General features: G+C 43.1%; 1 protein-coding gene and 1 non-coding gene across 6 annotated transcripts in view; both read right to left on the reverse strand.

Annotated features, from left to right (window-relative positions):
• The window catches only part of CHUK (component of inhibitor of nuclear factor kappa B kinase complex), a 95,753-nt gene extending 86,006 nt beyond the window's left edge, over positions 1-9,747 (reverse strand). Inside the window, exons 1-5 of one of the 5 annotated variants that reach the window (XM_050960116.1) lie at positions 9,586-9,741; positions 6,552-6,610; positions 3,734-3,852; positions 2,765-2,940; positions 272-1,320 (exon numbers count right to left, since the gene is read on the reverse strand). The gene's annotated coding sequence lies outside the window, so the exon portion shown is untranslated. Of the gene's footprint in view, positions 1-271; positions 1,321-2,764; positions 2,941-3,733; positions 3,853-6,551; positions 6,611-9,585 lie in introns of all 5 variants that reach the window. The other 4 variants (XM_050960115.1, XM_050960114.1, XM_050960118.1 and 1 more) reach the window with 4 other exon arrangements.
• On the reverse strand, positions 4,017-4,159 carry LOC127054651 (small nucleolar RNA SNORA12). The gene has a single exon (XR_007775323.1). It is a non-coding gene; the product is annotated as a small nucleolar RNA SNORA12 (small nucleolar RNA).
• Positions 9,748-10,434: the final 687 nt, after the last annotated feature.

Raw genomic sequence — 10,434 nt, forward strand, 5'->3', positions numbered from 1 at the left:
AATAAAGCAATCCTCCCTAGAAACCTTCAGCAGAGGACTGCAGACTTCCCCAGGAAAGTTCTCTTGAGATCTCTATGGAGGATTCCCGGGACATCCCGATGCACAAAAACAAATTATTCCACAGGGCTCCCTCTGCCCAGCTGTATAGGGGAACGAGAGGCAAGCAGTGAAATAACCAGTAGAGGCAGAGTTGCTATCTCTTCTTGTATGATTAAAAGAAAGAGTAAATGAACAGATGTCCCTGCAACATCAAAACAAACAGCATACTTACCAGAGTTCCATCCCCTGCATCAGGCTCACCGGTGCTGGACAGTAGGGACTCACTCGACTGCTCTGGCAGTCAGAAAGAGATCCTGGCTCACTGCACCACTGCATTCCCCCAGCCACCTGTCCTCCAAAACTCCTCCTCCTCCTCCAAGTCCATCACCTCCTCCTCAGTATGCACTGCAGGGGCCACTGATTCCAGCTCCCCGAAGTATCCACAGGGCTTGTGGTGGTGGTGTCTCTTCCAAGGAAGGCTTGCAGCTCCTTGTAGAAGGAGCCTGTCTGCAGTTCCACACCATAGTGACAGTTTGCCTCCCTTGCCTTCTGGTACAGCTGCAGCAACTCCTTGATTTTTACATGGCACTGCTGCATGTGCCTGTTGTAGCCCTTCTCCACCATGCCCCAAGCGATCTGGCCATGGATGTCAATGTTTCTACGGATGGATCAGAGCTGTGCCTGCACAGCCTCTTCTCCCCACAGACCAAGGAGATCCACCACCTGCTGTGTACTCCTGGCAAGAGCACCTTTGCTGCGTGGAGACAGCATGGTCAGCTGGGCAGTTGCTATGTGAGCTCTCCATACCAACCAAACATGAAATAAAATTTAAAATTGGCAGGGCTTTAAAGAGGGAGGGCCATGTACATGCATACCTGACTGCCAGGCAGCAGAGTTCTAAAAGGTGACCAGAGCAGTTATGATAGGGCATCGTATGACACCTCCTGGAAGCCACTAAAGTAGACATAAGTAACGCAGTGTCACTGATTGGGTCAACCAAACTATGTTGACCTAAGCACTATGTCTCTCGTGCAGGTGGAGTTACTAAGTCGACGGAGAGGGCAAGTTACATCGGCAGGAGCAACATTTTAGTGTAGATGCTTACAGAATTAGGTCGACATAAGCTGCCTTGCAAACAAACAAACTCTGTAGTGTAGACCAGGCCTCAGAGCTGGTACATCAGAACATCTGCTGCAGGTGGGGATGAGTTCAAACAGTTGCAGCAAACTGGACATCCACTGAATAGGTCTCACTGCTTCTTGAATGAAGTCTATGTCTCGCCTATGGATGCAAGAATATTTCTGCATTAAGACAAAGTTCAGGATCTATCAAACCTGCTATATAGGTCAGAAACCTGGACCCTCCTACAAACAGACTTGGAGCAGCTAGAGGCATTCTATATGTGCTGTCAGCATCAAATGCTGGGCATAAAATGGTTCAACTTTGAGTGAGATTTGGCCTTCCTCCAATTGCTTGCTCTTTGGCCACGTTGCCAAGATGGCCAAAAACACCCCAGCTCATTGTGCTCTCAAACCCTCCACTGATGTACCTTGACCCTACTTAGCATCGCCTGCGGCACTGCCCAGAGATTTGTGGATTCTCAGAATTGAGCCAGATCTGGGAACTTCACTCTACAATGTCTGGTACGATGCTATCACCTAAAACTTCGTAACTGTCAGAGTGATTAAGCACTGGAATAAATTGCCTAGGGAGGTTGTGGTATCTCCATCCTTGGGGATTTTTAAGAGCAGGTTGGACAAACACCTGTCGGGGATGGTCTAGATAATACTTAGTCCTGCCTTGAGTGCAGGGGACTGGACTAGATGATCTTTCAAGGTCCCTTCCAGTCCTATGATTCTATGATTCTCTGGCCACAGACCTGCACACTAAGGTCCTCTAAAATCCCCTGATCCCTCCCATCACCCTCTCAAGGTCCCTTCCAGTTCTATGATTCTATAGTCACTCCAGCTGCGCAATGGCCCTCAGTATACTGTGCACATTTGTTGATGGTGATGATGAATTTATAAAACACCACATGGAAAACTATGCATGTCTGAAATTTGTTACCAACTCACTGGTCCTGTTTTTCAGTACACTCCTAGGCACATATGCACATGAACATATTGCATGCACACCCCCACTTTCTGTATGCACATAGCAGATAGGCAGCTAGCCTATTCTCTGTGTCAAAACCAATTTGGGTGGCCTCTGTCATGCAGGCCTTCATCATACATTAGTGCAAAATGGACTATAGTACCTTAAATCAAACTAAAGTTGCTGCAGAATAAATAAGGTAACTTGCCAGGAGCTCCTACCACCAGTGTTCTGTGATCTGCACCAGCTGCTTATTGGCGGCTGGGTGGAGTTTCAGGACAGAGGAGTTCATTTCATGATGATGTCTGGTTTTGTACACAACAAGGCAGCTGGTCTGGCTAATGCTGTTTTTGTCTCAGTTTAGTGGAGTTTTACAAAGCCCAGCATGAAGCATCTTTAATTATTATTTCAGTTTGGTTTCAACATATAAATATTATTTGCACATCCAAGCCTGCTGAAAATCAAGCCCCTTATACTTCCCAATGCACAGAGGGTATTATTAAACTTTTGTATTCCTTTAAATAGTAATACAAACACATCTGTGCCATTGCCCAGAAGCTATCCAGTCAACTCCTCAGGATCATGAGGTAAGATCTGGCCCTTCCTGTACTGAAAAGGTGTTAATACTCACTGTGCAAAGCAAGTCTGTTTTTATTCATGGCATCTAGCTCCTTTACGAAGTTAAGTATTTTTGTTCCCATTTCCTCACAGGAGCTTTCGCTGAGCCACACTGAGGAAAGCCTCAGCCTTGCTTGAAGTCAGGCTTCTCTGTGTAGTGCTGACCAGGCAGCTTGCATGAAGGTAAACCTGCGTGTGTCCAAATTAAAAGAAAAAGCAGGGACCTAATTTTTGGCTTGTGCCTACTTCTGCTGCAGATGTGATTTCCAAGGAGTAATGAGTCTAAAGGACATAGCAAGCTACACTGCTGTTAGTTATTACTTATTGATCAAACAAGAAGGGCAAGAGCTTTCTAAACTCTACTCAGGCAAGTACACCAAAAAGCCAGTCAGCTGGCATAAACTAATACTAGTCCACTGGAACAAATGGAGCTGCACCTGCTCTTCCAGCAACAAATTCAGCTGACCTTGTGCACATGACTGGCTCACCAGATGAAGACTTATTTCTTATATACCCTCACCTCAAACATTTCTGACTTCCCCAGGCTTCTGAGCTTTATTTACAGACACCCTAAAGCAGAAAGATGACTAATCTACAAAACATAAAGGGTGTTTTTATAAATTAAATCGTTAAGAAAACCGCTGAGAAAACTGTACCTATGGGAATCTCAGGGATTTTATTGAAATAAGAGGAATAGGAGGTCATACAAAAAATGTTTTATTAAATGCTACATCAAACCATCTACCTACAGCAATTATTGATACAGGGCTTAATGTTCAGAGATGCAGGGCCCTTGCAGCTCACAATGTCTTCACTTGGATGAGTAACTACTCAGCATATCTGAAAATCAGGCCTACAGTACCTTCCGTTACAACAACTGCCTACAGCTCAATGCTGATCATGCAAGGATACTTATCAATGAAATGACAAACCAGAAAGGATTACGGTTAAATAAATGAGAAGTGAAAATCTTGTTTCATACTTGCGTGATATCAGAGTGCTCTGGGATTTCTAGTAATGCGATCTGTTGTTCCTGCACTTGTACAATAAAGAACTCTTTAATGTCTTCAGTAGCACAACAGTGAGTGGTACAGGAATCACCTGGAGATGGAGGACACAATAAGAAAAAGACACAAACCATACTATTCTCCTAGATAAAGCAATAAATCCATCACGGGGGTTTGCACACCCCTCAGTACTGCTTGTCATCATGTGAGACAGATGATCACCTGTCTCTACAGACTTAAACTTATGAGGCAGGTCTGCCTTGTAGGAGCTGGAAGAATAACTGAAAACGAAAAGTTCTGGAAAAGTTTTCATGACTGTCCTTCTCCTTTATACTCTTTGTGGTAGGTTGAGGCCGCTCTGACACTGTCACAGATCCGCCAGGCAGAAAACCACCACAATGCACCGTTCCATAATCAATTCATCAGAAACTGGTCACTGAGCATCCATGTTTGTGGACACTGACCAAAGATTTGGTCAGGCAGGAAAGCTTAAAAGTATGTGCTGTATATCTCAGTACCCCAAACAGAGAGGAAAGCCTCCTGAATTATATGAAGCCCGTCTTTATCAGTTGAAGACAAACGTTCTTGTCTATTGCCATTGTCCTTCAACAAACTCAGCTCTCTGCACTTGCTGTAACAGGAAAAATTAGCATGTTCAAGTGGCCATTTAAGTGGTCACAGGGATTTTATTTTTGTCCTGTTCCCCATCTGCTGGTCACAGAATTTTTATCTACCATGTGGGATGCCAAGAAGAAAACAAGAGAGAGGGGAGTTCTCCTATGCTTAGGTTTAAATGTAACCTGTCCCCTTTCAAAGCAGTTGAGGTTGTATTCTTCCACTGCTTTGCTATAACTCTACCTGCAACTGTAGGTCAGGACTCTGGTAATTTCTTTCAAACAACACTTGTTTACTTCTTCCACCACCTCTGCAAAAAGTTCAACCACTGACTGGTAATGCCCAATAGGCAAAATCAGGACATGATCCGTTGATAAGCCACCCTTAGTCAGGGCAATACAGCATTAAAACATAACAAGAGCTCAAAAAATATATAAGCAGCTATTCACAGCAAACTAACTCAGACCTTGGGATTATAATTTCCTCCTGAACACAAAATACACTGAGTGACTTTCATGGCTAACCAGGCCAACAGTTGCAAGATTCAAAATACAAAAGCCACAAAACTTCCCATGCCCTACCTGAGAGGAGATTTTGTAGCAGTCTGTCAATTTTCAGCTGACTTAAAAAAAGATAAGGAACTGCAAAAAAATTACTTTGAATGCAGGTGACTTGGGCTTCAGCCAGTGTGGCAATGAATGGGATTTATGGATAGGATGCAGACTGAAAGAAAATCCACTTGGGAATTTGCAGTGGGATATAAAGTAAACAATGAATTAATTTGATCCTATGATAGTTCATATTCAGCTCAAAATTTGGATAATATTCCACAGCAGCAGTAGTTTTAGGCAAGTGGAATAGACTCCTACCAACACTTTTTAACTCACAGTAGGTCACCAAATCAGGGCTCAGGTGTTCTTACACAAGGGTCTCTATCTAGATAGAAAGTTATTTAAAAGAAAAAAAAAAAGAGACCACTCCAGACTATAAACTAGAAGGTTTAATCCTTAAGAAATGCATATGATTCTTATGATTTCAGCTGAAATTTTGTTGAAAGCCAGCAGGTTCCACTTAACAGGTTCCTAGCTCAGGCCTGAGAGTCTCAAAACCTTGTGACAAAGTGGGAATTTTCTGTAATATTTCTGTTAATCCTATACATGCCTCATTTTCCCACATACTTTGCACATACCGAGCAGGAGGGGAGAGGATTAAGGGCTAGTCTACACTGTCAGTGCTTTAATATGCCTTGTGTGTTCGCAGTGCAGCGCTGGGAGAGAGCTCTCCCAGAACTCTAAAAAAAACCCACTTCAATGAGGGGTGTAGCTCCCAGCACTAGGGCACTGTTTACACTGGCGCTTTACAGCACTGCAACTTGCTGCGCTCGGGGGGAGGTTTTTTTCACACCCCTGAGTGAGACAGTTGCAGTGCTGTTAATTGCCAGTGTAGACAAACCCTCAGTTTGCTCTCAGGACAGATTAAGAGACATCAGGGCTTGTGTGTCACTTTGCTGTCTGAGCGGGTCATTAAAAAGACTGGCCAAAGCTGACCCATATCAATGTAAAATCCAACAAGATAATGGAAAGCCCAATCATTAACATCTAGCAACCAATGATTCGAAGGGAGAAGGATTTCCCTACCTCACAACAGTGACATTGTAGAGTGTTGGAAAGGTAGATTTGTCCTGGCTGGTTAAGATATTAAAGAAAGAGGGAGATGGAAGGGAGGAGTAAGATGAAGTGAAAATCAACGCACTGGAAAAGAAAAATAGCAAGAACCTCAGGTTTATATTGCAGTTGCTCAAGACAGTCATGAGATGGTGAAGGTGTCTGGTTCCCTTTTTAAACAGCATCTTTTGGGATTAGGAAAAAAGGCCACTGAGTCCCATGTTTCTCCTTCCCATTTATTTAAAAATTATGTTCATTTACTACAAGAAAAATAAAAAACTAGAAGATATTAAAATGCACTCCCAAGAGATGCAAAAACATAAAATAGTAGTAAAAAAACACAGCAAAAGGTACAAAGTGACAACACCGTACACACCTGTTACATCACTTACTACACCAAAGCCCTTCAAAACAATATTTACTAGCCTAGAGATTATCCAATCTTATGCTTCCCACTTGAGAGTAAGGTGTTTATTAAATATGATAAATATCTATTTCAACATATCACAACTACCTTGGCTCCGATGCAATAATCAATATTCTTTCATCACCAGTCTCAAAATATAAACATGTCTGAAAAACAAAGGCATCAGTAACACATTAATCAGTCTCAAATGCAAGTCCACATACATTCTTTATTTTATTGCAAGTCAATACTGTTTTATTACTTATTTGTAATTCTGCAGCACCTAGGAGCCCCTGTCATGGACCAGGACTTGATTGGGCTGGGCACTGTACAAATACAGAACACACTTTTCCCGTTAAACTACATACGTCATTCTCAAGAAACAAAAATTAGAAACACTTCACCCAAAAATACTGATGCCAACTGATAAAGACAACAAGTTCTCATTTAACAGAATCTGAAGAAAGTACTTATCAAAACATTTTAAAAATGTATTAATCAAACAAGCCAGACTTCAAATTGATGTGTTATAATAAAACATGCATTTCTTTTTATTTGAAAATAATATTTATTTTCTCATATGTGTAGGAGCAGGATTTACAATATCTTGCAGCTATTAATTTCTTCACTCTAAGTGTTTGGGGTTGTAAATGAAGGGACAGGTAACAACACTTGTCATTTAACTCACTTTTAATAAATATAACTTACAAAATGTTTATAAATAAAGTCACCCTTCCTTTCACTCACTTTAACTCAGAGACTCAAGAACTCACAAATTGCTGGGTTTTATGAAAAATAATTAACTTTGTATGATTTGTCACTCAGACACAAAAATCAATTTTGGTAAAGTAATCCAAGTTCTACATTTTGATTAATGTAGAATGAGCATGGGGGCCAAAGGCCTGAACTCCTGGGTTCTATTTCTGGCTCTGCCACTAACTAAGGCCTGGTCTACACTTAAAATTAAGGCTGTGAAAAATGCACACCCCTCAATGCTACAGCTACGCCAACCTAAACTCCAGTGAAGATGCACATATTGTTGCTTGGGGAGGTGGTATTCTTATGACAACAGAAAAACCCCTTTCATCAGTGTAGGCTGCGTCTATGCTATGGGATTATGCCAGCATAGCTACTGTGCCACAGCTACATCCATGCAGTCTCCATAGTTTAAAAATACTCTCAGTGAGTGACCTTGAGCAAGTCACTGCATCTCTTTGCTTCAGTTTCCCACCGGCAAATATGAGAATAAGACATATCTGCAGTACCAATTTTAAAGAGGTTGTGAGCCTTAATATTTGTTCAATGTTTTAAAGATAGAAAGCACTATGCACATGTTAACCATTGTGCTTCTAATTCACATTACATTTAGAGTATTCTAATAAAATAAGCATTTGGCTTAATTTAACATTGTTGTAGACCAGGAATGTTTTATAATAATAATATATGGAGATATACCTACCTCACAGAACTGGAAGGGACCCCTGAAGGGTCATTGAGTCCATGGCCCTGCCTTCACTAGCAGGACCAAGTACTGATTTTGCCCCAGATCCTTACATGTCCCCCTCAAGGACTGAACTCCCAAACCTGGGTTTAGCAGGCCAATGCTCAAACCACTGAACTATCCCTCCCCCATGTCAATAGGAGGCATACTGCAACTAATGTTTCTCAGTTAGTATTGTCATAAGTGTTAATTTAATCAAATATGGGAGCAGAAATATACCCTGTACAATGTGTCTCAGCTGTACTTGTCCAGCTAGCAGGAGAGCCATATTGGTTCTTACATATGTACGACAACATAGTATTTTTAAATTATTTGGTTTAAAAAAAATAAACACATGGGGAATGGATGTATTGAAAGGTGGGGCTGTGATTTAGGTTACAAAGGCTACCTAGCTCCATTATAATGAATGGAGTTACACTGCCTTACACCCACTGAGATCTGGAACTTGGTACTATAGATACTGCTAATCTCGTAGACCATGAAGCAGAAATATAAATCTTAAATTCTCCACTTTTCTTCTGAACAGCTTGCACTATGTTGAACAACATTAAATTTTTCTTCAACATCCCCAAAGGCCAGTCTAGGAGAGAAATAAAGTAGATATACGGACAAAATGACCCCCCATAATGAGTTTGTAATATTAAAAATTGCGACCCCATCTTGCTTACAACCAAGGATTCACACACTCAATTCACCCAAGTGGCTGAGGAAAATCCTGCCCAAAATGTCACTACTGTCTAAATGCTGATCAACACAAACACATGCACTTTCCCAAAACAGGACTCCTAAGAGTCATCAGGAGACAGACTGCCTGAAGCCTCTGAGGATCAAGAAAAAACAAGTGTTGCCTCATGTAATGCACATCTCCCCAAAAGAGACAATTTTTCTACAACCATGTCAACTTTATTACATATCACGTAATTAAAATTTATACTGAAATGCACACACACAAGGGGCAGAGTTAGGAGTGCATGAGCAGCCTAGATAACTAGCCTATCTTGAATTTTAGGTGTTTAAACCATAGAATATTAATGTTCTCTTTACAATTTTTTCTGAAACATTTTTGGTTTTAAATAAACAGAAAAAGCGTTTGACGCCACTGGATGCCACACCATTTGGGCTACAAGATATGGAGCCCGTTGGCTCAGTCCTTGCACACCTTCAGGCTTAGTGGTGATTAAATGGTGATTAAAACCACTCAAAAAAGTTGTTATACTGCGCCTGCACAGTGCAATTTTCTGTTAAGAGGCATTAAACAACAAAATATTGCAAAAGTTTTATTTCCCGAAAACAGATTGGAAATACTTAGGCAACTTTTGAACGGTATCGTTACTTTTCCAGTTACCCTAGCTGGCAGCAATAGCAAGGTTGAAATTGCAACAGTTTCCATTATGAAGCCTGTTTTCCAACAACTTCCTCCCGAAGCCCTCTCCTTTGGCACGGAGAGGCTCCCTGCCGGCCGGGCTAGCCTAGCTACAAGAAAGCGGGGGAAAGCGCCAGAGCGTATCAGGACAGGACCGCGCGGCTCGGGAGCAGCCAGCACAAGCGGCCCAGCGCGCAGCCCCGGCGGGGGCTGGAACGGCCCGATCGGGCGCCCGCCCGGCGCAGGCCTGAAAGCAGGGCGCGCTCAGACCGAAATACCTGCAGCCCCGTCCACTGCTGACCCCGGCCGGTCCCCGCCGAGTCCGGCTCCGCCCGCACGCCCCATAGCCCGAGGCCTGGCGCGGACATACCAGAACCGGCCCTCAGCGCGCAGCACGACGGCATAGCAACGACACGCCCCCTTCGCCCGGAACCAACTACCCTGTGCAACACTCAAACCCTTCCCCTGAATCAATAGCCCGGCTTGCTGTGTGCGTCAGCTGATCCCTTCCCCTCTGGAACACAGCCCTGATCGCTGTGTGAGACACCAAAACCCTCCCCCCGGAACCAGCTCCAAAGCACCAGCCCACTCACCTCTGGCCTGGCATAGTCCGTCAGTTATTTTTGGTGAAGTTCCAGCCCCCAGAGAAAATAATAAAAAAAAAATACTGATAATAATTAGTAAATAAAAAGATTTCAAGGTCCTTTTAAAAGCATCTGGAGGTGCAGATTTGGCCTGCAGTCCACCTATTGGCTACCCCCTGCCTCAGGCATTACTGTACTAAAACCTTCCCCCTGCCCCCGCTGCCCCCGCCACAGCCTCAGGCATTAACATCCTCTCTGACAGTGTACATCAGCCCAACCTTTCCCTACAGCCACACTCACCATATATGTCAACTGCACCATTCCTCTGGGACTAAATTCACAGCTCCATAGGAGAGTGACACAAATTGTTCATGAATGTGTGTACGTGTGTGTGTGTGTGTCGCTGACACTGTTTCCCCCAGAGCTAGCTGTGACAGGGTTGCCAACTTTCTAATCACACAAAACCTAACAGCCCTGTCCCGCCCCTTCTCCAAGACTTTCCTCCCACTCACTCCACTTTCCTCCCTCTATCACTCACTCTTC

The sequence above is a fragment of the Gopherus flavomarginatus genome, chromosome 6, assembly GCF_025201925.1.
Source record: "Gopherus flavomarginatus isolate rGopFla2 chromosome 6, rGopFla2.mat.asm, whole genome shotgun sequence".
NCBI classification, from domain to species: domain Eukaryota; kingdom Metazoa; phylum Chordata; order Testudines; family Testudinidae; genus Gopherus; species Gopherus flavomarginatus.